The following is a 26,890-nucleotide window of genomic DNA, read 5'->3' as shown; positions in this document are numbered from 1 at the left end:
CATCTCGGTCCCGTTGTTCTCCCATTCGTGGAAACAACTAAGTTTCTAGGGCTCACGTTGGACAGGAAACTGTGTTGGTCTCCACATGTCTCCTATTTGGCGGCCCGTTGTACACGTTCCCTTAATGCCCTCAGAGTTCTTAGCGGTTCATCTTGGGGGGCAGATCGCACTGTCCTGCTTCGCTTGTATCGGTCCATTGTCCGATTGAAGCTGGATTATGGGAGCTTCGTCTACTCGTCCGCTCGGCCATCCCTCTTACGCTGGCTCAACTCCATCCACCATCGGGGGATACGTCTTGCGACCGGAGCCTTCTACACTAGTCCTGTCGAGAGTCTTTATGCTGAAGCTGCCGAATTACCATTGACCTACTGGCGCGACGTACTGCTGTGTTGGTATGCCTGCCGGCTGTTGTCTATGCCCGACCACCCCTCTTACCAGTCCTTCTTCACCGATTCTCTCGACCGTCAGTACGGATTGTATGTGTCTGCCCTGCTGCCCCCCGGAGTCCGCTTCCGTCGCCTGCTTCGACTATTGGATTTTGCCCTCCCTACCACCTTCAGAGAGGGTGAGAGCCCGACACCACCTTGGCTCCAGGCTCCGGTTCATATTTATCTCGACCTCAGCTCACTCCTGAAGGAGGGTACTCCGGCTGCAGTGTATTGCTCACGGTTTGTCGAACTTCGTGCTCGACTTGCCGGTCACACCTTTATTTACACCGATGGCTCCAAAACTGACGATGGTGTCGACTGTGCCTTTGTCGTCGGGGCCGCCACCTTTAAATACTGGCTCCTCGACCAATGTTCGAGCTCTACGGCCGAGCTTTTTGCTCTCTATCAGGCCGTTCAGTATGCCCGCCGCCACCGCCATTCATCGTATGTACTCTGCTCTGACTCACTCAGTGCTCTTCAGAGCCTTGGAGCTCCCTATCCGGTCCATCCCTTGATTCAACGGATACAGCAGTCCCTCCATTCTTTCGCTGATAATGGTTCTCCTGTCAGCTTTCTGTGGGTTCCCGGACGTGTAGGAGTGCCTGGGAATGAGGCTGCGGATGCTGCAGCCAAGGCTGCAGTCCTCCTGCCTCGGCCAGCCTCCCATTGTGTCCCGTCATCTGACGTTCGTGGGGATGTATGTAAGACGCTTGTGTCGTTGTGGTGGGATGCTTGGTCATCCCTCCAAGGAAACAAGCTCCGGGCAGTAAAACCGCTCCCAACTGCTTGGACAACATCCTCCCGACCATCTCGGCGAGAGGAGGTCCTTCTGACCAGGTTGCGGATTGGGCATTGCCGGTTTAGCCACCGCTACCTGCTCTCCGGTGACCCAGCCCCGCAGTGCCCTTGTGGTCAGGCATTAACAGTGCGCCATGTTTTATTGTCGTGTCCCCATTTTAGTCAATTTCGTGTTGTCCTGTCCCTGCCATCTACTTTACCAGATGTTTTAGCTGATGACGCTCGAGCAGCTGCTCGTATTCTGCGTTTTATAACTTTGACTGGCTTGTCCAAAGACATCTAACTTTTTACTTATTTTATCTGCATCTTTGTCCGGTCCTTCTGGTGTCCCCCCCCCCATCCCCTTGAGTTTTACTAGATTCTATGTGCTCTAACAACAGTGACTGGGCGCTAATGACCTCAGTAGTTGAGCGCCCTAAAACCCCACCAAAAAAAAAAAAAAAAAATCAGGGCCTGGTCAAACTTATTGGCCGCTATGGCACCCGAATCATATTGCTCTAAGATTTGCAACACTTGAGGAAGTGAAAGATCACAGTGCTTTAGGATCTGTTCCCGTATTCTACTATGGCGGACATTGAATGTTACAGCTTCCCTAATCATTAAGTCACTGTAAAAGTTGCCACAACTACATGTAAATTTACACTTCCTAGTCATGCCCGTTAATTCTGTATACCATTCTACATCTACATAAATACTCCGCAATCCACCATACGGTGCGTGGTGGAGGGTACCTCGTACCACAACTAGCATCATCTCTCCCTGTTCCACTCCCAAACAGAACGAGAGAAAAATGACTGCCTATATGCCTCTGTACGAGCCCTAATCTCTCTTATCTTATCTTTGTGGTCTTTCCGCGAAATATAAGTTGGCGGCAGTAAAATTGTACTGCAGTCAGCCTCAAATGCTGGTTCTCTAAATTTACTCAGTAGCGATTCACGAAAAGAACGCCTCCTTTCCTCCAGAGAGTCCCACCCGAGTTCCTGAAGCATTTCCGTAACACTCGCGTGATGATCAAACCTACCAGTAACAGATCTAGCAGCCCGCCTCTGAATTGCTTCTATGTCCTCCCTCAATCCGACCTGATAGGGATCCCAAACGCTCGAGCGGTACTCAAGAATAGGTCGTATTAGTGTTTTATAGGCGGCCTCCTTTACAGATGAACCACATCTTCCCAAAATTCTACCAATGAACCGAAGACGACTATCCGCCTTCCCCACAACTGCCATTACATGCTTGTCCCACTTCATATCGCTCTGCAATGTTACGCCCAAATAATTAATCGACGTGACTGTGTCAAGCGCTACACTACTAATGGAGTATTCAAACATTACGGGATTCTTTTTCCTATTCATCTACATTAATTTACATTTTTCTATATTTAGAGTTAGCTGCCATTCTTTACACCAATCACAAATCCTGTCCAAGTCATCTTGTATCCTCCTACAGTCACTCAACGACGACACCTTCCCGTACACTACCATTGACGGTACGTCTGTTCCAGCTATTTCTGCAAACGAAAAAACGGATATCTGCTTGCTCCTACTTCAACTTGCTGATCATAGTACTGAGTTAACGCAGCGACTACTTCGTCATAACTGAATTCGTCGGGAGATGCAGTTGGGAATAGTTTTTGTATTAACCTGTACACTGGGGACCCTGCAATCGAAAGAAAGTATTGTTGCTTCACAATACCTTGAACTCGATGAATTGCACAATGAGTTTGGAACTGTCAGGTATTCGAGCCATTCCTCTTCTGTGGCGTCAAATTGCAGGAACGGTAGTATGCTGGTCGGCCGCACTTGTTGGGTGTGTCAGACGGTTGGCTGTTGTTGTGTGGCCGACGCTGCTTGTGCAGCCAGAAGTTGTTGTACCGTCGTCAGCAAGGCAGCAATTTGTTGGTTCTGAAACTGAAAAGCTTGTTTTTTTGTGAAATCTTATTGGACTTAACTGCTAAGGTCATCAGTCCCTAAGCTTACACACTACTTAAATTATCCTAAGGACAAACACACACACCCATGCCCGAGGGAGGACTCGAACTTCCGCCGGGACCAGCCGCGCAGTCCATGACTGCAGCGCCCAAGACCGCTCGGCTAATCCCGCGCGGCTAAAAGCTTGTGTTAGATCCTTCACATTGGCCATCTGCGACTGAGACGCGGAGGCCGGGGGTGGAGAGGGCGGGGTAGCCACGATTTACACAAATATGTTACAGCAAAAAAAAAACAAGCAAAACCTTTGAAGAGAAAAATTTTATTAGTTCTACGGCTCCCCTATTGGAATACTTGCAAGACACAACAAAAATTTTGTGAGCACTTGCATAAGATCACCCCTGCAATCTGACACACAAGAGAAGCAAGCAAATTCTTCGTCACTGAAGGATTCTCGTCACCATCTTTTATGTCGTCCCATTGTCTCTGTACAGCTGCACCAGGGGAAGCCAGGAGAGGATACTGATTGTTGACGAGTATCCTCTTTCTATAGCACAAACTGTATAGATTAACTGGGTTCTTTATTCGTCAGAATAGAAAGTTTACTTAACTCAAGCTGTTCGTTGTGGTACCAACCCTTTTGTCATAGACCACGGTAGCCTCACTGCTGGTGAAGCACAAAGTCCGTTATGTTCACAATTATGGTTGCTATATGCTGTCTGTCTCTGAGTTAGTGGCGGAGCTAACTGCTACGGAGATTCCTGGTGGCCTGCGACTGATGACACTGGAACTTACTTAGTAAAACAGGTTCGAACTCACTCGCCCTCCGGACCACGGCGGCCATCCTAAAAACTGGCGGCCGAGAGGACGTTGGCGGCGCGTTTCCTGCGAGTCTGTAGTTGGTCTGTATCTGTCGTCTCGCTGCCTCTTTGCCACGTGGTATGCTGGCGCCAGCTTACGCCAGCACAGGTGGTCCGACCGAACAGCGAGTCACTGTCACGACTCCTTCTGTCTACTGCGGCTCACTATGGACCCAACTAAAGCACATAAAATATCCCATGCAGAACTGACACCAGAAAGAGAGGAACCTAATATAACAACCGAGCGAGGTGGCGCAGTGGTTAGCACACTGGACTCGCATTCGGGAGGACGACGGTTCAATCCCGTCTCCGGCCATCCTGATTTAGGTTTTCCGTGATTTCCCTAAATCGCTTCAGGCAAATGCCGGGATGGTTCCTTTGAAAGGGCACGGCCGATTTCATTCCCCATCCTTCCCTCACCCGAGCTTGCGCTCCGTCTCTAATGACCTCGTTGTCGATGGGACGTTAAACACTAATCTCATCCTCCTCCTCCTAATATAACAGTAGACGCCTTAATCCTGGCAGTCACTGAAGTTACTTAATACAAGCATTAAATACACTCCTGGAAATTGAAATAAGAACATCGTGAATTCATTGTCCCAGGAAGGGGAAACTTTATTGACACATTCCTGGGGTCAGATACATCACATGATCACACTGACAGAACCACAGGCACATAGACACAGGCAACAGAGCATGCACAATGTCGGCACTAGTACAGTGTATATCCACCTTTCGCAGCAATGCAGGCTGCTATTTTCCCATGGAGACGATCGTAGAGATTCTGGATGTAGTCCTGTGGAACGGCTTGCCATGCCATTTCCACCTGGCGCCTCAGTTGGACCAGCGTTCGTGCTGGACGTGCAGACCGCGTGAGACGACGCTTCATCCAGTCCCAAACATGCTCAATGGGGGACAGATCCGGAGATCTTGCTGGCCAGGGTAGTTGACTTACACCTTCTAGAGCACGTTGGGTGGCACGGGATACATGCGGACGTGCATTGTCCTGTTGGAACGGCAAGTTCCCTTGCCGGTCTAGGAATGGTAGAACGATGGGCTCGATGACGGTTTGGATGTACCGTGCACTATTCAGTGTCCCCTCGACGATCACCACTGGTGTACGGCCAGTGTAGGAGATCGCTCCCCACACCATGATGCCGGGTGTTGGCCCTGTGTGCCTCGGTCGTATGCAGTTCTGATTGTGGCGCTCACCTGCACGGCGCCAAACACGCATACGACCATCATTGGCACCAAGGCAGAAGCGACTCTCATCGCTGAAGACGACACGTCTCCATTCGTCCCTCCATTCACGCCTGTCGCGACACCACTGGAGGCGGGCTGCACGATGTTGGGGCGTGAGCGGAAGACGGCCTAACGGTGTGCGGGACCGTAGCCCAGCTTCATGGAGACGGTTGCGAATGGTCCTCGCCGATACCCCAGGAGCAACAGTGTCCCTAATTTGCTGGGAAGTGGCGGTGCGGTCCCCTACGGCACTGCGTAGGATCCTACGGTCTTGGCGTGCATCCGTGCGTCGCTGCGGTCCGGTCCCAGGTCGACGGGCACGTGCACCTTCCGCCGACCACTGGCGACAACATCGATGTACTGTGGAGACCTCACGCCCCACGTGTTGAGCAATTCGGCGGTACGTCCACCCGGCCTCCCGCATGCCCACTATACGCCCTCGCTCAAAGTCCGTCAACTGCACATACGGTTCACGTCCACGCTGTCGCGGCATGCTACCAGTGTTAAAGACTGCGATGGAGCTCCGTATGCCACGGCTAACTGGCTGACACTGACGGCGGCGGTGCACAAATGCTGCGCAGCTAGCGCCATTCGACGGCCAACACCGCGGTTCCTGGTGTGTCCGCTGTGCCGTGCGTGTGATCATTGCTTGTACAGCCCTCTCGCAGTGTCCGGAGCAAGTATGGTGGGTCTGACACACCGGTGTCAATGTGTTCCTTTTTCCATTTCCAGGAGTGTATTTATTAACTGGCAGGGGTAGAACTCAGACTGATAAATTTAAATCAATAATGAATGAAACTTGAGGCATGCTAGTCCAGCAATGGACTAATGTGTAGAACCATTTTTCACACTTGGGACGTAAACTCAGCCGGAAGTTGGAAATAACTTGAAACAAGACTCATCCAGCCAAATGACTTCCTTTCACTGCTTCATCTTTCATGTTTTAAAACTCCAGCACCACGTTTTATTGTTACAGGCATTTATATCACTGATGTGTGGATTTGGAACTAAAGCTCACCCTACAATAATTCCCTACTTATAGTTCTCCCTTAGTGTTGTTTTGATGCTGACATAGATCGCGAGTGCGACTTTCATTTCTGCAGTGACGTTTGCAGCTGTCGTCCCCTTATTTGGCGTCACAGTGTACTCCAGCGACCGTCAGTCACGATGGCTCAACACACACTTTCGTCCATGTTGTGACTTACACTGAGGTGACAAAAGTAATGAGATAGCGATTTGCACATATACAGGTCGCACTAGTGTCGTGCATACGAGGTGCCAAAGGGCAGTGCGTTGGCGGAACTGTCATTTGTACTCAGATGTATCATGTGAGAAGGATTCCGATGTGATTATGGCAGCACGACGGGAGTTAAGAGACTCTGAACGCGGAGTAGTAGTTGGAGCTAGACGCATGGGACATTCCATTTCGAAAATCGTTAGGGAATTGGATATTCCACAGTGTCAAGAGTGTGCCGAGAATACCAAATTTCAGAAATTACCTCTCACCACAACAGCAGTGGCTGACAGTCTTCACGGCGTTTGCGTGGAGTTGTCAGTGCCAACAAACAAGCAGCATTGTATAAAACAGCCGCAGAAATCAATGTGCGACGTACGACGAACGTATCCGTTAGGACAGAGCGGCGAAATTTGACGTTAATGGGCTATGGCAGCAGACAACCGATGCGAGTGTCTTTGCTAACAGTACGTCATCTCCTGCAGAGCCTCTCCTGGGCTCATAACAATATCGGTTGGACCCTAGACGACTGGAAAACCGTGGCCTGGACAGATGAGTGCCGATTGCAGTTGGTAAGAGCTGATGGTAGGCTATGTGCGGGGCGCAGACCTCTGAAGCTATGGACGCTGGCTGTCAACAAAGCACTGCGCAAGCTGGTGGTGGCTCCATTATGGTATGAGCTGTGTTCACAGGGAATGGACTGGGTCTTCTGATCCATCTGAACCGATCATTGACTGGAAATAGTTTGTTTGGCTACTTGGAGGCCGTCTGCAGCCATTCATGGATGGAATTTTTGTGGATGACAATGTGCCATATCACTGGGCCACAATTATTCACGACTGGTTCGAAGAGCATTCTGGATAATTCGAGCTAATGATTTGCCACCCAAATCACCGACATGAATCTCAACAAACATTTATGCGACATAATCGAGAGGTCAGTTCGTGCACAAAATCCTGCACTGGCAGCATTTCCGCAGTTGTGGACGGCTATGGAGGATGCATAGCTCAGTTTACCTGAAGGGACTTCCTACGGCTTGTTGTATCCATGCGATGTCGAGCTGCCGCACTACGCAAAAGGATGTCCGACAAGATATTAGGAGGTATCCCATGCTTTCGTCACCTCAGTGTAGCGGCTGATGTTTTTCCACTTTCATTGTACGTGGTATAAATAGACTAACACTTCGGCTCCCTTGGTTATGGAAGGCTCACCATGCGAACACCAACGATTTGCCCACCTTCGACTTCACTTATCTCTGACGTAATGCAACCAGAACTACACAGAACACTGTTCTGACCACGACCAACACTTGCAACGTATTGAGGAAAGTGCCCAGGAGCCGTTCACAACCGCAGGATTGGCTAGCATCCGCATTTTTTGTCAAGCATGCATTTCTCGGGCTGTTTCCATATCTTTTTCCAACCCCTGTACTGTCAGCCACCAAAATTTCAACACCATGAAGCCGGTATGCCACAAACGTCAAATTTCCACGACGTCTATTACATGTTTGTATGTGCAATTGATTATCATTTCAGTGCAGCCGCACAAAGTAGATATGAGTTATCCCGTTTACATTCTGTCTATAAGAAAAGACTATGCTGCGTATTTTTCATTCAGAAATCACATTTTAAAGAAGATCGTGTTATGTATGATTCGTGTGTGAGTAAAAAGGAGAAACGGCTACCAGTACGTGTCAGAATAAGACACTGACAGGATCGTGGTCCATTGACACTGCTGATTATTATCATTCCCGTTATTGCTGATCACGTTTGTCGTTATCCAATGAATGTCATACAAATTTGGAATTGATCGATTTAGAAGGGCTATACTCAACTCTACCTAGGGTACCAGCAGTCCTGTGCAAGTTGCGCGTGAGACGACAGACATATTGTCGTTCGACCGTACAGGATCGTACAGCCCATTCGGAGATGGGTTCATTTGCAACAACCTAAGTACCCACACGGCTCCGGGCGGGAAGGAGCGCCGGTCCCCGGCACGAATCCGCCCGGCGGATTTGTGTCGAGGTCCGGTGAGTCGGCCAGTCTGTGGATGGTTTTTAGGCTGTTTTCCATGTGCCTCGGCAAATGCGGGTTGGGTCCCCTTATTCCGCATCAGTTACACTATGTCGGCGATTGCTGCACAGACACGTTCTCCACGTACGCGTACACCATTACTCTACCATGCTAACATAGGGGTTACACTCGTCTGGTGTGAGACGTTCTCTGGGAGGGGGGGGTCCACCGGGGGCCGAACCGCACAATAACCCTGTGTTCGGTGTGGGGCGGCGGAGGGATGAAGTGGACTGCGGTAGTCGTCGTGGGTTTGCGAACCATTGCGGCTGCGGCGGGACGGAGCCTCTCCGTCGTTTCTAGGTCCCCGGTTAACATACCATAACATAACATAACCCACACGGCAATGCGGCGACAGGTGGAGTACAGCTGACTCTCAGCACGACGAACATTCTTGCAGCTTCTCCTGACGCATCTGCAGAGAAAGTCAGGCCGACAGTGCTTGGCCCAGCAACAACACTGGTTCTGTGTACGGCAACACGATGGACACACCCCTGCGTCCACTCTCTGAGGAGAACGAACGTTACCAAACTACAGTCGTGATTGTCACACTGGCCCTGCACTTGACATAATGGTACGAGCTGCCATTTTGTAAACAAGATTATCACCTCTGGTTCGCGTAGCCGGTAATTTAGACAGCAGGCGTTACATATCTGAAGTGCTAAGGTCCATGGCTGTGCCCTATGCTCGAGATCTCCATGAAGTTATCTTTCAAAAAGTTAACAGAACACCGTACGTTGCCAGTATCGTTATGTTCCATATCGATACAAAGGGTGTTCGACTGTTGCCCTGGCAGAACGTTCTGCAAAAGGTTCAACCATTTAAAATCATTGGTCACTGGGAATCCACCACTCGCCAGAAACTACTTGTGATGAACCCTGGCATAGAGTTGAAGCGGCTAGGAATTACATATTTGAGACATCAAAGCTCAGTTCGACTTGATGTCGAGCGTGTTTAGAGTCGTTGAATTTCCAGAGGTGTTATCTCTGTGTAATACACTGAGGTGACAAAAGTCATGCGATAGCGATATGCACATATACAGATGGCAGTATTATCGCGTACACAAAGTATAAAAGGGCAGTGCACTGGTGGAACCGTCATTTTTAATCGGGTTATTCGTGTGAAAAGATTTCCGACGTGATTATGGCCGCATGAAGGGAATTAACAGACTCTGAACGCGGAATGATTGTTGGAGCTAGACCCATGGAACAGTTCATTACGAAAATCGTTAGAAAATTCTATATTTCGAGATCCATTGTGTCAAGAGCGTACCGAGAATACCAAATTTCAAGCATCACCTCTCACCACGGACAACGCAGTGGCCGACAACCTTCACTTAACAACCGAGAAAAGCGGCGTTTGCCTAGAATTGTCAGTGCTAACAACCAAGCAACATAACGTTAAATAACCACAGAAATGAATGTGGAACGTAAGATGAACGCACCCGTTAGGACAGTGCAGCGAAATATGGCGCAAATGGGCCGGTTGGACCCTAGAGGAGTGGATGGTCTCGTGACCATATACGTTGGACACTATATGATTGGAAGCCGTGGCCTGGTCAGACGAGTCCCTATCCCAGTTGGTAGTAGCTGATGGTAGGGTTAGAGTGTCGCGCAGTTCCCACCAACTCATGGACCTAAGTTGTAAACAGGGCACTGTGCAAGCTGGTGGTGGCGTCATAATAGTGTGGGCTGTGTTTACATGGAATGTACTCGGTCCTCTGGTTGTGTTTGACTACTTGGAGACCATCTCCAGCCACTCATGGACTACATGTTCCCAAACAACGATGGCCTTTTTATGGATGCAATACTCCATGTCATGAGGCCACGACTGTTCGCGATTGGTTTGAAGAACATTCTGGACAATTCGAACGAATGATTGGCCACCCAGATCGCCCAGCATGAATCCCACCGAACATTTATTGTACATAATCGAGAGGTCAGTTCGTGCACAAAATCCTCCACCGGTAACACTATCGCAATTGTGTTCGACTATTGAATCAGCATAGCTCAATATTTCTGCAGGTGACTTCTAACGACTTGTTGAGTCACTGCTATGTCGAGTTGCTACACTATGCCGGGCAAAAGGAGCTCCAACGCGATATTAGAAGGTATCCAATGACTTTTGTCACCTCATTGTAAGTTGTGCATCCTTTATAATCCCAAATGACCTGTAAATTTATTCAGATATCCATCCTACCGTAGTGCAACACACAAGAAGTAAAATTTCGTTATTTGCTACCTGTCCTTGTGTTGTAGTTCCTATAGCCAGCAATGTGTATCCATTATTGTAGATTACAGCTGCGATTCAGAAGTTGCAATGTTCAAGACAGTGTCACGGCAGTGATCAAGTCGCAATGATAAGCCAGTTCTTTAATGGATAGTAGTTATAATTGTTGCTCTCAATAAATAGAAATGAGTCATTCCGACTTAGTCAATTACTGTGTAGGGTTTCCTGCAACCTGCCAGACAGATATCTTTAAGACTTTTGTTTATTTTTCAGTTCAGCGTCATCCCTGCAAGAACAATGGAAACAGAAATAAACTACAGAAGTAACCCACTCTCATCTAACGTCAGCTCACGACTCCCTGATGTGTGCCTCCTACGCAGAGCGCCCAGTGTTACGTATTCGCGAAGCAAATCCAATGATGGCGTAAGCACAGCCCACGGAAAGTAGAATTGTCAAGCGTAACTCGTATTGGGTATCGTTTTTCTGGGAAATTCCTTGCAGCACGCATGACGACCTTTCGGCTAGAGCTGTTGCGTGATACGTACATTGACGATAAATATTACGTGGGAAAAGCCGAGGCAGGAAATGCACAACAGTGGAATTATGCATTTTATAGGTAACGAAAGTGAATGCATTCGTGAATAATAGAATAATAGCTTCCAGTTGACACCCCAGTGATTTTTAAAATTTGTGTAGGTGTAAATATTGAAGTGACATTGCCAAAAATCAAAATGGTTCAAATGGCTCTGAGCACTATGGGACTTAACTTCTGAGGTCATCAGTCCCCTAGAACTTAGAACTACCTAAACCTAACTAACCTAAGGACATCACACACATCCATGCCCGAGGCAGGATTCGAACCTGCGAGCGTAGCGGTCGCGCGGTTCCAGGCTGTAGCGTCTAGAACCGCTCGGCCACTCCGGCCGGCTGACAATGCCACGCAAAATGTAAAATTAAAAAGGAAGATAGCCTGGAACGTTGGGGAAAAGTGGTGACTGTGCATGGAACAAAGTATTGCGCACGAGAAAAAACCGTGACGAAAATAGTAGTAAAAGTGACACGATCCAGTCACATTTATATGACTACCACATATGTTCAACGTGAACGTGCAATAACCACTCACACACGGCAGGTGGCAGCACCAACACTGGAGAGTACAAAAGAGTGCCTGGGGGTCATGGAAAACAGTAGAGATGGGCAGACTCGTTCATCCTTGGGAACTGGTTCACTGGTGATCGCTCTTTTTTGGGAACCGTTCATTTTTACTCGTTCACCGTTCATTGTGCTTGGTATTTGGTTCTTATGAAAAACTGAAAATTACTAGCATAGGTGACTGAAGATGGAAGACGCAAAGAGGGGGGCACTTGCCTCCCCCCTGGAGTACAGTGTTTTTATTCATAACAGAATTCTCACGCACTTGTAATTTTCGTGATCCTGCAAAACATCTCGTTTAGCCAACTGTAGCGTTATGTGGCTCATCACAGTGAAATAATACAAGGTGGCGCACGAGAAACCGGCCCCGAGTACACACTGCTCACCAATTACGCACGATTTGTTGATCGCTACGAGCGGAATAGATAAACATGTAATAATTAGGCAGTGAAGCAATAACAAATAAGCTAATGCAAAAAACTTCCAAACAACAGATGACGACTGATAAGCGACAATAAGCAGTCTAGTACTCAGGGCCGATTTTTCGTGCGCCTGTAGGCCTACCACTGAAATAATATTGTAGGATTTATCGTACTCTCTTTACAAAATGTGACAACATACACTCGATTACGAAGCGCAGGCTTCATTCGGTTGTATGCCGGTCTGTCTTCCATAACAATGAACACGCTCTTTTTGCCTGGATCAAAAAAAGACGGAAAATGGCCACTCTTGTATGCCGTGCCGACGCCCTTTGCATGTGTAATGACAAAAAATTTTGCCTTTTCACAAGTATTTCTTCTGCTGTTTATCGAAATAGTGAAGTAAGCTGATACGCCGTTTCGTTAACTGAAAAGTGAAAAGATGTATTTACTACATACTACTTAATTTTTATGTAATTTACGTAATTATAAAATATATTTTAATTACCGGTCGTGGAGCTGAATAGAATATGAAAGGAACCAGAAGTTCAGAGTTCAAAAAGGGTTTGAAACAGATCTAGAACGGGCGTGCGAAGCAAACGAAACGAACAACTCGATGCTGAACTAATTATGAGTAGTCGGCAGCAGATCTGCGACGAGTGGCCACACGAAGAAGGAAAAGTCTGACAGTGGGGAATGGGACCGAGGCTTGAACGAGACCGGCCGACGTGCCGTTGCGGGAACGAGACCGACAGTTTCCCGTTCCCGGGAACTATAAGTAGAAAGCCGAGACCGAGACAGACGCGAAGAGGACCGAGGCTCGAACGAGACCGGACGACGTGCCGTTGTGGGAACGAGACCGACCGTTTCCCGTTACCGGGAACTATAAGTAGAAAGCCGAGACCGAGACAGACGGGATCGTGACCGACGCTGGACTAGACCGGCCGACGTGCCGTTGTGGGTACGAGACCGACCGTTCCCCGTCCCCGGGAACTATAAGTAGAAAGCTGAGACCGAGACAGACGGGAATAGGACCGAGACTGGAACGAGACAGGCCGACGTGCCGTTGTGCGAAAGAGACCGACCGTTTCCCGCTCCCGGGAACTATAAATAGTAAGCCGAGACCGAGACAGACGGGAATGGGACCGAGGCTGGACGAGACCGGCCGACGTGCCGTTGTGGGAACGACACCGATCGTTTCCCGTTCCCGGGAACTATAAGTAGAAAGCTGAGACCGAGACAGACGGGAATAGGACCGAGGCTGGAACGAGACAGGCCGACGTGCCGTTGTGGGAAAGAGACCGACCGTTTCCCGCTCCCGGGAACTATAAATAGAAAGCCGAGACCGAGACAGACGGGAACGTGACCGACGCTGGACTAGACCGGCCGATGTGCCGTTGTGGGAACGAGACCGACCGTTCCCCGTCCCCGAGAACTATAAGTAGAAAGCCGAGACCGAGACAGACGGGAACAGGACCAAGGCCTGATGAGACCGGCCGACATGCTGTTGTGGGAGCGACACCGACCGTTTCCCGCTCCCGGGAACTATAAGTAGAAAGACGAGACCGAGACAGACGGGAATGGGGCCGAGGCCGGACGAGACCGGCCGACGTGCCGTTGTGGGAACAAGACCGACCGTTTCCCATTCCCGGGAACTATAGGTAGAAAGCCGAGACCGAGACAGGCGGGAATGGGACCGAGGCTGGGACGAAACCGGCCGACGTGCCATTGTGGGAACGAGACCGATCGTTTCCCGTTCCCGGGAACCATAAGTAGAAAGCCGAGACCGAGACAGACGGGAACGGGACCAAGGCTGGAACGAGACAGGCCGACGTGCCGTTGTGGGAACGAGACCGAGCGTTTCCCGTTCCCAGGAACTATAAGTAGAAAGCCAACAACGAGACAGGCCGTAACGGGTCCAAGGCTGGAACGAGACAGGCCGACTTGCCGTTGTGGGAAAGAGACCGAGCGTTTCCCGCTCCCGGGAGCTATAAATAGTAAGCCGAGACCGAGACAGACGGGAATGGGACCGAGGCTGGACGAGACCGGCCGACGTGCCGTTGTGGGAACGACACCGATCGTTTCCCGTTCCCGGGAACTATAAGTAGAAAGCTGAGACCGAGACAGACGGGAATAGGACCGAGGCTGGAACAAGACTGGCCGACGTGCCGTTGTGGGAACGAGACCGACCGTTTCCCATTCCCAGGAACAATAAGTAGAAAGCCGAGACCGAGACCGACGGGAACGGGACCGAGGCTGGACGAGACCGGTCGACATGCCGTTGTGGGAACGAGACCAACCGTTTCCCGTTCCCGGGAACTATAAGTAGAAAGACGAGACCGAGACAGACGGGAATGGGACCGAGGCTGGACGAGACCAGCCGACGTGCCGTTGTGGGAACGACACCGATCGTTTCCCGTTCCCGGGAACTATAAGTAGAAAGCTGAGACCGAGACAGACGGGAATGGAACCGAGGCTGGACGAGACCAGCCGACGTGCCGTTGTGGGAACGACACCGACCGTTTCCCATTCCCGGCAACTATAAGTAGAAATCCGAGACTGAGACAGACGGGAATAGGACTGAGGCTGGAATGAGACAGGCCGACGTGCCGTTGTGGGAACGAGCCCGACGGGTTCCCGCTCCCGGGAACTGTAAGTAAAAAGCCGAGAGCTAGACAGACGGGAACGGGACCGAGGCTGGACTAGACCGGCCGACGTGCCGTTGTGGGAACGAGACCGACCGTTCCCCGTCCCCGGGAACTATAAGTAGAAAGCTGAGACTGCGACAGACGGGATCGGGACCGAGGCCTGACGAGACCGGCCGACGTACCGTTGTGGGAACAAGACCGACCGTTTCCCATTCCCGGGAACTATAGGTAGAAAGCTGAGACCGAGACAGACGGGAACGGGACCGAGGCGGGAACGAGACAGGCCGACGTGCCATTGTGGGAACGAGATCGACCGTTTCCCGTTCCCAGGAACTATAAGTAGAAAGCCGAGACTGAGACAGACGGGTACGGGACCGAGGCCTGATGAGACCGGCCGACGTGCTGTTGTGGGAGCGAGACCGACCGTTTCCCGCTCCCGGGAACTATAAGTAGAAAGCCGAGACCGAGACAGACGGCAATGGGGCCAAGGCTGGACGAGACCGGCCGACGTGCCATTGTGGGAACAAGACTGACCGTTTCCCGTTCCCGGGAACTATAAGTGGAAAGCCAGGACCGAGACAGACGGGAACGACTCCGAGGCTGGAACGAGACAGGCCGACGTGCCGTTGTGGGAACGAGACCGACCATTTCCTGCTCCTGTGAACTATAAGTAGAAAGCCGAGACCGAGACGGATGGAAACAGGACCGAGGCTGGAACAAGACCGGCCGACGTGCCGTTGTGGGAATGACACCGACCGTTTCCCATTCCCGGGAACTATAAGTAGAAAGCCAAGACCGATACAGACGGGAACGGGACCGGGGCTGGACCAGACCGGTCGACATGCCGTTGTCGGAACGAGACCGACTGGTTCCCGTTCCCGGGAACTATAAGTAGAAAGCCGAGACCAAGACTACCGGGAATGGGACCGAGGCTAGACGAGACCGGCCGACGTGCCGTTGTGGGAACGACACCGACCGTTTGCCGTTCCCGGGAACTATAAGTAGAAAGCCGAGATCGAGGCAGACGGGAATAGGACCGAGGCTGGAACGAGACAGGCCGACGTGCCGTTGTGGGAACGAGACCGACCGTTTCCCGCTCCAGGGAGCTGTAAGTAAAAAGCCGAGACCGAGACAGACGGGAATGTGACCAAGGCTGGACTAGACCTTCCGACTTGCCGTTGTGGGAACGAGATCGACCATTCCCCGTCCCAGGAACTATAAGTAGAAAGGCGAGACCGAGACAGACGAGAACGGGACCGAGGCCTGATGAGACCGGCCGACGTGCCGTTGTGGGAACGAGACCGACCGTTTCCCGCTCCCGGGAGCTATAAGTAGAAAACCGAGACCGAGACAGACGGGAATGGGGCCGAGGCTGGACGAGACCGGCCGACGTGCCGTTGTGGGAACGAGACTGACCGTTTCCAATTCCCGGGAACTATAGGTAGAAAGCCGAGACCGAGACAGACGGGAATTTGACCGAGGCTGGAAGGAGACCGGCCGACGTGCCGTTGTGGGAACGAGACTGACCATTTCCCATTCCGAGAACCATAAGTAGAAAGCCGAAACCGAGAGAGACGGTAACGGGACCGAGGCTGGAACGAGACAGGCCAACGTGCCATTGTGGGAACGAGACCGACCATTTCCCGTTCCCGGGAACTATAAGTAGAAAGCCAAGACCGAGACAGACGGGAACGGGTCCGAGGCTAGACGAGACCGGTCGACTTGCCGTTGTGGGAAGGAGACCGACCGTTTCCCGTTCCCGGGAACTATAAGTAGAAAACCGAGACCCAGACAGATGGGAAAAGGACCGAGACCGGAACGAGACCGGCCGACGTGCCGTTGTGGGAACGAGACCAACCAATTCCCATTCCCGGGAACTATAAGTAGAAAGCCGAGACCGAGACAGACGGGATGTGACCAAGGCTGGACTAGACCGGCCGACGTGCCGTTGTGGGAACGAGATCGACCGTTCCACGTCCCGGGAACCATAAGTAGAAAGCCGAGACCGTGACAGACGGGAACGGGACCGAGGCCTGATGAGACCGGCCGACGTGTCGTTGTGGGAACGAGACCGACCGTTTCCCATTCCCGGGATCTATAGGTAGAAAGCCGAGACCGAGACAGACGGGAATGCGACCGAGGCTAGAACGAGACTGGCCGACGTGCCGTTGTGGGAACGAGACCGACCGTTTCCCATTCCGGGAACCATAAGTAGATAGCCGAAACCGAGACAGACGGGAACGGGACCGAGGCTGGAACGAGACAGGCCGACATGCCGTTGTGGGAACGAGACCGACCATTACCCGTTCCCGGGAACTATAAGTAGAAAGCCAAGACCGAGACAGACGGGAAAGGGTCCGAGGCTAGAACGAGACAGGCCGACGTGCCGTTGTGGGAACGAGACCGACCGTTTCCCGTTCACGGGGACTATAAGTAGATAGCCGGGACCGAGACAGATGGGAACAAGACCGAGGCTGGAACAAGACCGGCGCACGTGCAGTTGTGGGAACGGGACCGACCGTTTCCCATTCCCGGAAACAATAAGTAGAAAGCCAAGACCAAGACAGACGGGAATGGGACTGAGGCTAGACAACACCAGCCGACGCGCCGTTGTGGGAACGACACCGACCGTTTGCCGTTCCCGGGAACTATAAGTAGAAAGCCGAGACCGAGACAGTCAGGAATAGGACCGAGGCTGGAACGAGACGGGCCGACGTGCCGTTGTGGGAACGAGACCGACCGTTTCCTGCTCCCGGAAGCTATAAGTAAAAAGCCGAGACCTAGACAGACGGGAACGGGACCAAGGTTGGACGAGACCGGTCGACATGCCGTTGTGGGAACAAGATCGACTGGTTCCCGTTCCCGGGATATATAAGTAGAAAGCTGAGACCGAGACAGACGGGAATGGGACCGAGGCTAGACGAGACCGGCCGACGTGCCGTTGTGGCAACGACACCGACCGTTTGCCGTTCCCGGGAACTATAAGTTGAAAGCCAAGAACGAGACAGACGGGAACGCGATTGAGGCTGGACGAGACCGGCCGACGTGTCATTGTGGGAACGAGACCGACCGTTTCCCGTTCCTGGGAACTATAAGTAGAAAGCCGAGACCGAGACAGACGGGAACGGGACCGAGGCTGGAACAAGACCGGCCGACGTGCCGTTGTGGGAACGAGACTGACCGTTTCCCATTCCCGGGAACTATAAGTAGAAAGCCGAGCCCGAGACAGACGGGAACGGGACTGAGGCTGGACGAGACCGGTCGACTTGCCGTTGTGGGAAGGAGACCGACCGTTTCCCGTTCCCGGGAACTATAAGTAGAAAACCGAGACCCAGACAGATGGGAAAAGGACCGACACCGGAACGAGACCGGCCGACGTGCCGTTGTGGGAACGAGACCAACCATTTCCCATTCCCGGGAACTATAAGTAGAAAGCCGAGACCGAGACAGACGGGATGTGACCAAGGCTGGACTAGACCGGCCGACGTGCCGTTGTGGGAACGAGATCGACCGTTCCACGTCCCGGGAACTATAAGTAGAAAGCCGAGACCGTGACAGACGGGAACGGGACCGAGGCCTGATGAGACCGGCCAACGTGTCGTTGTGGGAACGAGACCGACCGTTTCCCATTCCCGGGATCTATAGGTAGAAAGCCGAAACCGAGACAGGCGGGAACGGGACCGAGGCTGGAACGAGACAGGCCGACGTGCCATTGTGGGAACGACACCGACCGTTTGCCGTTCCCAGGAACTATAAGTAGAAAGCCGAGACCGAGACAGACAGGAATATGACCGAGGCTGGAACGAGGCAGGCCGATGTGCCATTGTGGGAACGAGACCGACCGTTTCCCGCTCCCGGGAGCTATAAGTAAAAAGCCGAGACCTAGACAGATGGGAACGGGACCGAGGCTGGACGAGACCGGCCCATGTGCCATTGTGGGAACGAGAGCGACCGTTTCCCATTCCTGGGGACTGTAAGTAGAAAGCCGAGACCGAGGCAGATGGGAACAGGACTGAGGCTGGAACAAGACCGGTCGACGAGCCGTTGTGGGAGCGGGACCGACTGTTTCCCATTCCCGAGAACTATATGTAGAAAGCCGAGACCGAGACAGACGGAAACAGGAACGAGGCTGGAACAAGGCCGGCCGACGTGCCGTTGTGGGAATGAGACCGACCGTTTCCCATTCCCGGGAACTATAAGTAGAAAGCCGAGACCGATACAGACGGGAACGGGACCGAGGTTGGACGAGACCGGTCGACATGCCGTTGTGGGAACGAGATCGACCATTCCCCGTCCCGGGAACTATAAGTAGAAAGCCGAGACCGAGACAGACGAGAACGAGACCGAGGCCTGACGAGACCGGCCGACGTGCCGTTGTGGGAACGAGACCGACCGTTTCCCGCTCCCGGGAACTATAAGTAGAAAGCCGAGGCCGAGACAGACGGGAACAGGACCGAGGCTGGAACAAGATCGGCCGACGTGCCGTTGTGGGAACGAGACCGACCGTTTCCCATTCCCGGGAACTATAAGTAGAAAGCCGAGACCGAGACAGACGGGAATGGGACTGAGGCTAGACGAGACCGGCCGACGTGCCGTTGTGGGAACGACACCGACCGTTTGCCGTTCCCGGGAACTATAAGTAGAAAGCCGAGACCGAGAAAGACAGGAAGAGGACCGAGGCTGGAACGAAACAGGCCGACGTGCCGTTGTGGGAACGAGACCGACCGTTTCCCGCTCCCGGGAGCTATAAGTAAAAAGCCGAGACTGAGACAGACGGGAATGGGACCGAGGCTGGACGAGACCGGCCGACGTGCCGTTGTGGGAACAAGACCGACCGTTTCCCATTCCCGGGAACTATAGGTAGAAAGCCGAGACCGATACAGACGGGAATGGGACCGAGGCTCGCACGAGACCAGCCGACGTGCCATTGTGGGAACGAGACCGACCGTTTCCCGGGAACCATAAGTAGAAAGCCGAGACCGAGACAGACGGGAACGGGACCAAGGCTGGACGAGACCGGCCGACTTGCCGTTGTGGGAACGAGACCGACCGTTTCCCGTTCCCAGGATCTATAAGTTGAATGCCGTGACCGAGACAGACAGGAACGGGTCCGAGGCTGGAACGAGACAGGCCGATGTGCCGTTGTGGGAACGAGACCGACCGTTTCCCGTTCCCAGGAACTATAAGTAGAAAGCCGAGACCGAGACAGACGGGAACAGGACCGAGGCTGGAACAAGACCGATCGACGTGCCGTTGTGGGAACGAGACTGACCGTTTCCCATTCCCGGGAACTATAAGGAGAAAGCCTAGACCGAGACATACGGGAACGTTACTGAGGCTGGACGAGACCGGTCGACTTGCCGTTGTGGGAAGGAGACCGACCGTTTCCCGTTCCCGGGAACTATAAGTAGAGAGCTGAGACCGAGACAAATGGGAATAGGACCGAGACCGGAACGAGACCGGCCGACGTGTCATTGTGGGAACGAGACCAACCATTTCCCATTCCCGGGAACTATAAGTAGAAAGCCAAGACCGAGACAGACGGGAATGTGACCAAGGCTGTACTAGACCGGCCAACGAGCCGTTGTGGGAACGAGATCGACCGTTCCCCGTCCCGGGAACTATAAGTAGAAAGCCGAGACCGTGACAGACGGGAACGGGACCGAGGCCTGATGAGACCGGCCGACGTGCTGTTGTGGGAACGAGACCGACCGTTTCCCGCTTCCGGGAACTATAAGTAGAAAGCCGAGACCGAGACAGACGGGAATGGGGCCGAGGCTGGATGAGACCAGCCGACGTGCCATTGTGGGAACAAGACCGACCGTTTCCCATTCCCGGGAACTATAGGTAGAAAGCTGAGACCGAGACAGACGGGAATGGGACCGAGGCTGGAACGAGACCGGCCGACATGCCGTTGTGGGAACGAGACCGACCGTTTCCCATTCCGGGAACCATAAGTAGAAAGCTGAAACCGAGACACACGGGAACGGGTCCGAGGCTGGAACGAGACTGGCCGACGTGCCATTGTGGGAACGAGACCGACCATTTCCCGTTCCCGGGAACTATAAGTAGAAAGCCAAGACCGAGACAGATGGGAACGGCTCCGAGGCTGGAACGAGACAGGCCGATGTGCTGTTGTGGGAACGAGACCGACCGTTTCCCGTTCCCAGAGACTATAAGTAGAAAGCCGAGACCGAGACAGATGGTAACAAGACCGAGGCTGGAACAAGACCAGCCGACGTGCCGTTGTGGAAACGGGACCGACCGTTTCCCATTCCTTGGAACTATAAGTAGAAAGCCGAGACCGAGACAGACGGGAATGGGATCGAGGCTGGACGAGACCGGTCGACGTGCCGTTGTGGGAAGGAGACCGTCCGTTTCCCGTTTCCGGGAACTGTAAGTAGAAAGCCGAGACCGAGACAGACGGGAATGGGACAGAGGCTGGACGAGAGCTGCCGACGTCCCGTTGTGGGAACGAGACCGACCATTTCCCATTTCCGGGAACTATAAGTAGAAAGCAGAGACCGAGATAGACGGGAACAGGACCGAGGCTGGAATGAGACCGGCCGACGTGCCGTTGTGGGAACGAGGCCAACCGTTTCCCTTTCCGGGAACCATAAGTAGAAAGCCGAAACCGAGACAGACGGGAACGGGACCGAGGCTGGAACGAGACAGGCCGACGTGCCGTTGTGGGAACGAGACCTAACATTTCCCGTTCCCGGGAACTATAAGTAGAAAGCCGAGACCCAGACAGAGGGGAACGGGTCCGAGGCTGGAACGAGACAAGCCGATGTGCCGTTGTGGGAACGAGGTCGACCGTTTCCCGTTTCCGGGGACTATAAGTAGAAAGCCGCGACCGAGACAGACGGGAATGGGACAGAGGCTGGAGGAGAGCTGCCGACGTTCCGTTGTGGGAACGAGACCGACCGTTTCCCATTTCTGGGAACTATAAGTAGAAAGCCGAGACCGAGATAGACGGGAACAGGACTGAGGCTGGAACGAGACCGGCCGACGTGCCGTTGTGGGAACGAGACCGACCGTTTCCCATTCCGGGAACCATAAGTAGAAAGCCGAAACCGAGACAGACGGGAATGGGACCGAGGCTGGAACGAGACAGGCCGACGTGCCGTTGTGGGAACGAGACCTACCATTTCCCATTCCCGGGGACTATAAGTAGAAAGCCGAGACCGAGACAGACGGGAACGGGTCCGAGGCTGGAACGAGGCCAGCCGATGTGCCGTTGTGGGAACGAGACCGACCGTTTCCCGTTCCCGGGGACTATAAGTAGAAAGCCGAGACCGAGACAGATGGGAACAGGACCGAGGCTGGAACAAGACCGGCCGACGTGCCGTTGTGGGAACGAGACCGTCCGTTTTCCGTTCCTGGGAACTGTAAGTAGAAAGCCGAGACCCAGACAGTCGGGAATGGGACAGAGGCTGGACGAGACCTGCCGACGTGCCGTTGTGGAAACGAGACCGACCGTTTTCCATTTCCGGGAACTATAAGTAGAAAGCTGAGACCGAGATAGACGGGAACAGGACCGAAGCTGGAACGATACCAGCCGACGTGCCGTTGTGGGAACGAGACCGACCGTTTCCCTCTCCCGGAAACTATAAGTAGAAAGCCGAGACCGAGACAGTTGGGAACGGGACCGAGGCTGGACGAGACCGGCCGAAATGCCATTGTGGGAATGAGACCGACCGTTTCCCGTTCACGGAAACTATAAGTAGAAAGCCGAGACCGAGACAGACGGGAACGGGACAGAGGCTGGACGAGACCGGCCGACGTGCCTTTGTGGGAACGACACCGACCGTTTCCCTCTCCCGGAAACTATAAGTAGAAAGCCGAGAGCGAGACAGACGGGAACGGGACCGAGGCTGGACGAGACCGGCCGAAATGCCATTGTGGGAACGAGACCGACGGTTTCCCGTTCACGGAAACTATAAGTAGAAAGCCGAGACCGAGACAGACGGGAACGGGACCGAGGTTGGACGAGACCGGACGAAATGCCATTGTGGGAACGAGACCGACCGTTTCCCGTTTCCGGGAACTGTAAGTAGAAAGCCGAGACCGAGACAGACGGGAATGGGACAGAGGCTGGACGAGAGCTGCCGACGTGCCGTTGTGGGAACGAGACCGACCGTTTCCCATTCCGGGAACCATAAGTAGAAAGCCGAAACCGAGACAGACGGGAATGGGACCGAGGCTAAAACGAGACAGGCCGACGTGCTGTTGTGGGAACGAGACCTACCATTTCCCGTTCCCGGGGACTATAAGTAGAAAGCCGAGACCGAGACAGACGGGAACGGGTCCGAGGCTGGAACGAGACCAGCCGATGTGCCGTTGTGAGAACGAGACCGACCGTTTCCCGTTCCCGGGGACTATAAGTAGAAAGCCGAGACTGAGACAGATGGGAACAGGACCGAGGCTGGAACAAGACCGGCCGACGTGCCGTTGTGGGAACGAGACCGTCCGTTTTCCGTTCCTGGGAACTGTAAGTAGAAAGCCGAGACCCAGACAGTCGGGAATGGGACAGAGGCTGGACGAGACCTGCCGACGTGCCGTTGTGGAAACGAGACCGACCGTTTTCCATTTCCGGGAACTATAAGTGAAAGCTGAGACCGAGATAGACGGGAACAGGACCGAAGCTGGAACGATACCAGCCGACGTGCCGTTGTGGGAACGAGACCGACCGTTTCCCTCTCCCGGAAACTATAAGTAGGAAGCCGAGACCGAGACAGTTGGGAACGGGACCGAGGCTGGACGAGACCGGCCGAAATGCCAATGTGGGAATGAGACCGACCGTTTCCCGTTCACGGAAACTATAAGTAGAAAGCCGAGACCGAGACAGACAGGAACGGGACAGAGGCTGGACGAGACCGGCCGACGTGCCTTTGTGGGAACGACACCGACCGTTTCCCTCTCCCGGAAACTATAAGTAGAAAGCCGAGAGCGAGACAGACGGGAACGGGACCGAGGCTGGACGAGACCGGCCGAAATGCCATTGTGGGAACGAGACCGACGGTTTCCCGTTCACGGAAACTATAAGTAGAAAGCCGAACCCGAGACAGACGGGAACGGGACCGAGGTTGGACGAGACCGGACGAAATGCCATTGTGGGAACGAGACCGACTGTTTCCCGTTTCCGGGAACTGTAAGTAGAAAGCCGAGACCGAGACAGCCGGGAATGGGACAGAGGCTGGACGAGAGCTGCCGACGTGCCGTTGTGGGAACGAGACCGACCATTTCCCATTTCCGGGAACTATAAGTAGAAAGCCGAGACCGAGATAGACGGGAACAGGACCGAGGCTGGAACGAGACCGGCCGACGTGCCGTTGTGGTGACGAGGCTGACCGTTTCCCTTTCCGGGAACCATAAGTAGAAAGCCGAAACCGAGACAGACGGGAACGGGACCGAGGCTGGAACGAGACAGGCCGACGTGCCGTTGTGGGAACGAGACCTAACATTTCCCGTTCCCGGGAACTATAAGTAGAAAGCCGAGACCCAGACAGACGGGAACGGGTCCGAGGCTAGAACGAGACAAGCCGATGTGCCGTTGTGGGAACGAGACCGACCGTTTCCCGTTTCCGGGGACTATAAGTAGAAAGCCGAGACCGAGACAGACGGGAATGGGACAGAGGCTGGAGGAGAGCTGCCGACGTTCCGTTGTGGGAACGAGACCGACCGTTTCCCATTTCCGGGAACTATAAGTAGAAAGCCGAGACCGAGACAGACGGGAACAGGTCCGAGGCTGGAACGAGACCGGCCAACGTGCCGTTGTGGGAATAAGACCGACCGTTTCCCATTCCGGGAACCATAAGTAGAATGCCGAAACCGAGACAGACGGGAATGGGACCGAGGCTGGAACGAGACAGGCCGACGTGCCGTTGTGGGAACGAGACCGTCCGTTTTCCGTACCTGGGAACTGTAAGTAGAAAGCCGAGACCCAGACAGACGGGAATGGGACAGAGGCTGGACGAGACCTGCCGACGTGCCGTTGTGGAAACGAGACCGACCGTTTTCAATTTCCGGGTACTATAAGTAGAAAGCCGAGACCGAGATAGACGGGAACAGGACCGAAGCTGGAACGATACCAGCCGACGTGCCGTTGTGGGAACGAGACCGACCGTTTCCCGTTCACGGAAACTATAAGTAGAAAGCCGAGACCGAGACAGACGGGAACGGGACAGAGGCTGGACGAGACCGGCCGACGTGCCTTTGTGGGAACGAGACCGACCGTTTCCCTCTCCCGGAAACTATAAGTAGAAAGCCGAGACCGAGACAGACGGGAACGGGACCGAGGCTGGACGAGACCGGCCGAAATGCCATTGTGGGAACGAGACCGACCGTTTCCCGTTCACGGAAACTATAAGTAGAAAGCCGAGACCGTGACAGACGGGAACGGGACAGAGGCTGGACGAGACCGGCCGACGTGCCTTTGTGGGAACGAGACCGACCGTTTCCCTCTCCCGGAAACTATAAGTAGAAAGCCGATACCGAGACAGACGGGAACGGGACCGAGGCTGGACGAGACCGGCCGAAATGCCATTGTGGGAACGAGAGCGACCGTTTCCCGTTCACGGAAACTATAAGTAGAAAGCCGAGACCGAGACAGACGGGAACGGGACAGAGGCTGGACGAGACCGGCCGACGTGCCTTTGTGGGAACGAGACCGACCGTTTTCCTCTCGCGGAAACTATAAGTAGAAAGCCGAGACCGGGACAGACGGGAATGGGACCGAGGCTGGACGAGACCGGCCGACGTGCCGTTGTGGGAACGAGACCGACCGTTTCCCATTTCCAGGAACTATAAGTAGAAAGCCGAGACCGAGATAGACGGGAACAGGACCGAGGCTGGAACGAGACCGGCCGTCGTGGCATTGTGGGAACGAGACCGACCGTTTCCCGTTCCCGGGAACTATAAGTAGAAAGCCGAGACCGAGACAGACGGGAACAGGTCCGAGGCTGGAACGAGACCGGCCGACGTGCCGTTGTGGGAACGATACCGACCGTTTTCCTGTTCCCGGGAGCTATAAGTAGAAAGCCGCGACTGCAGTGAACTATGATAGACCGTTCGTTAGAATTCGTTCCTCGCTCGTTCCGTTCATTTTGGTGAACCGTTCGTTTGGAGCTGTTAGTTCGCGAAGGACCCATCTCTAGAAAGCAGTGTACTTTTCGTCGTAATGCGGATACGGAGCGATTTATTTGACATCCAAGAGAGAAAGGTCAATGGCTTTCGGACCAAGGTGCAAGCATTTCCGAAGCATTTAAGTCTGTAAACTGTTTACCTGCCGCTAGAATACTGTGCACGGCAAAATGGCGCTATTCATAACGGGTGTCAGTGCTAGTGTGGTGCACCACGTGCACTAGATGACAGGAGTGAACGACGGCTGCGGAGATGTACACGGGTGAACAGACACGCAACTGTTGAGCAGATGACCCCCTATAAGAACCAAGGGGCTAACAACAGTGTCTCCTCAACAGCCTTTCAGCGAATGTTGCTGCGTTTGGGCCTCCGCAGCAGGCGGCTGGTTCATGCACCGATTCTGGCTGCTGTTTCTTGGCAACGAAGGCTGGAATTTGTACGTCAATACCGCAAATGCACGTCCATTGAGTGGCGACCGGTGGCACAGTGGATCAACACAATTATATGTCTCTCCTTGGGCACCATGCCCATCAATAAGTGCAGTTTGTTTTTTCCTCAACACGATGGCATCCACGAGCAGGACAATATAACATGTCAGACAGCTCGCAGTGTACGTGTGTGGTGTAAAAAGCACCAGGATGAGTTTACCGTACTCCCCTTGACACCAGATTTCCCAGAACTAAACCCAATCGAGAATTTGTGGGACCATCTTGATCAGGCTGTTCGCGCCATGCTCCTTCA

The sequence above is a fragment of the Schistocerca serialis genome, chromosome 3, assembly GCF_023864345.2.
Source record: "Schistocerca serialis cubense isolate TAMUIC-IGC-003099 chromosome 3, iqSchSeri2.2, whole genome shotgun sequence".
Lineage (NCBI taxonomy): Eukaryota > Metazoa > Arthropoda > Insecta > Orthoptera > Acrididae > Schistocerca > Schistocerca serialis.
Note: the sequence above shows the minus strand (reverse complement) of the source record.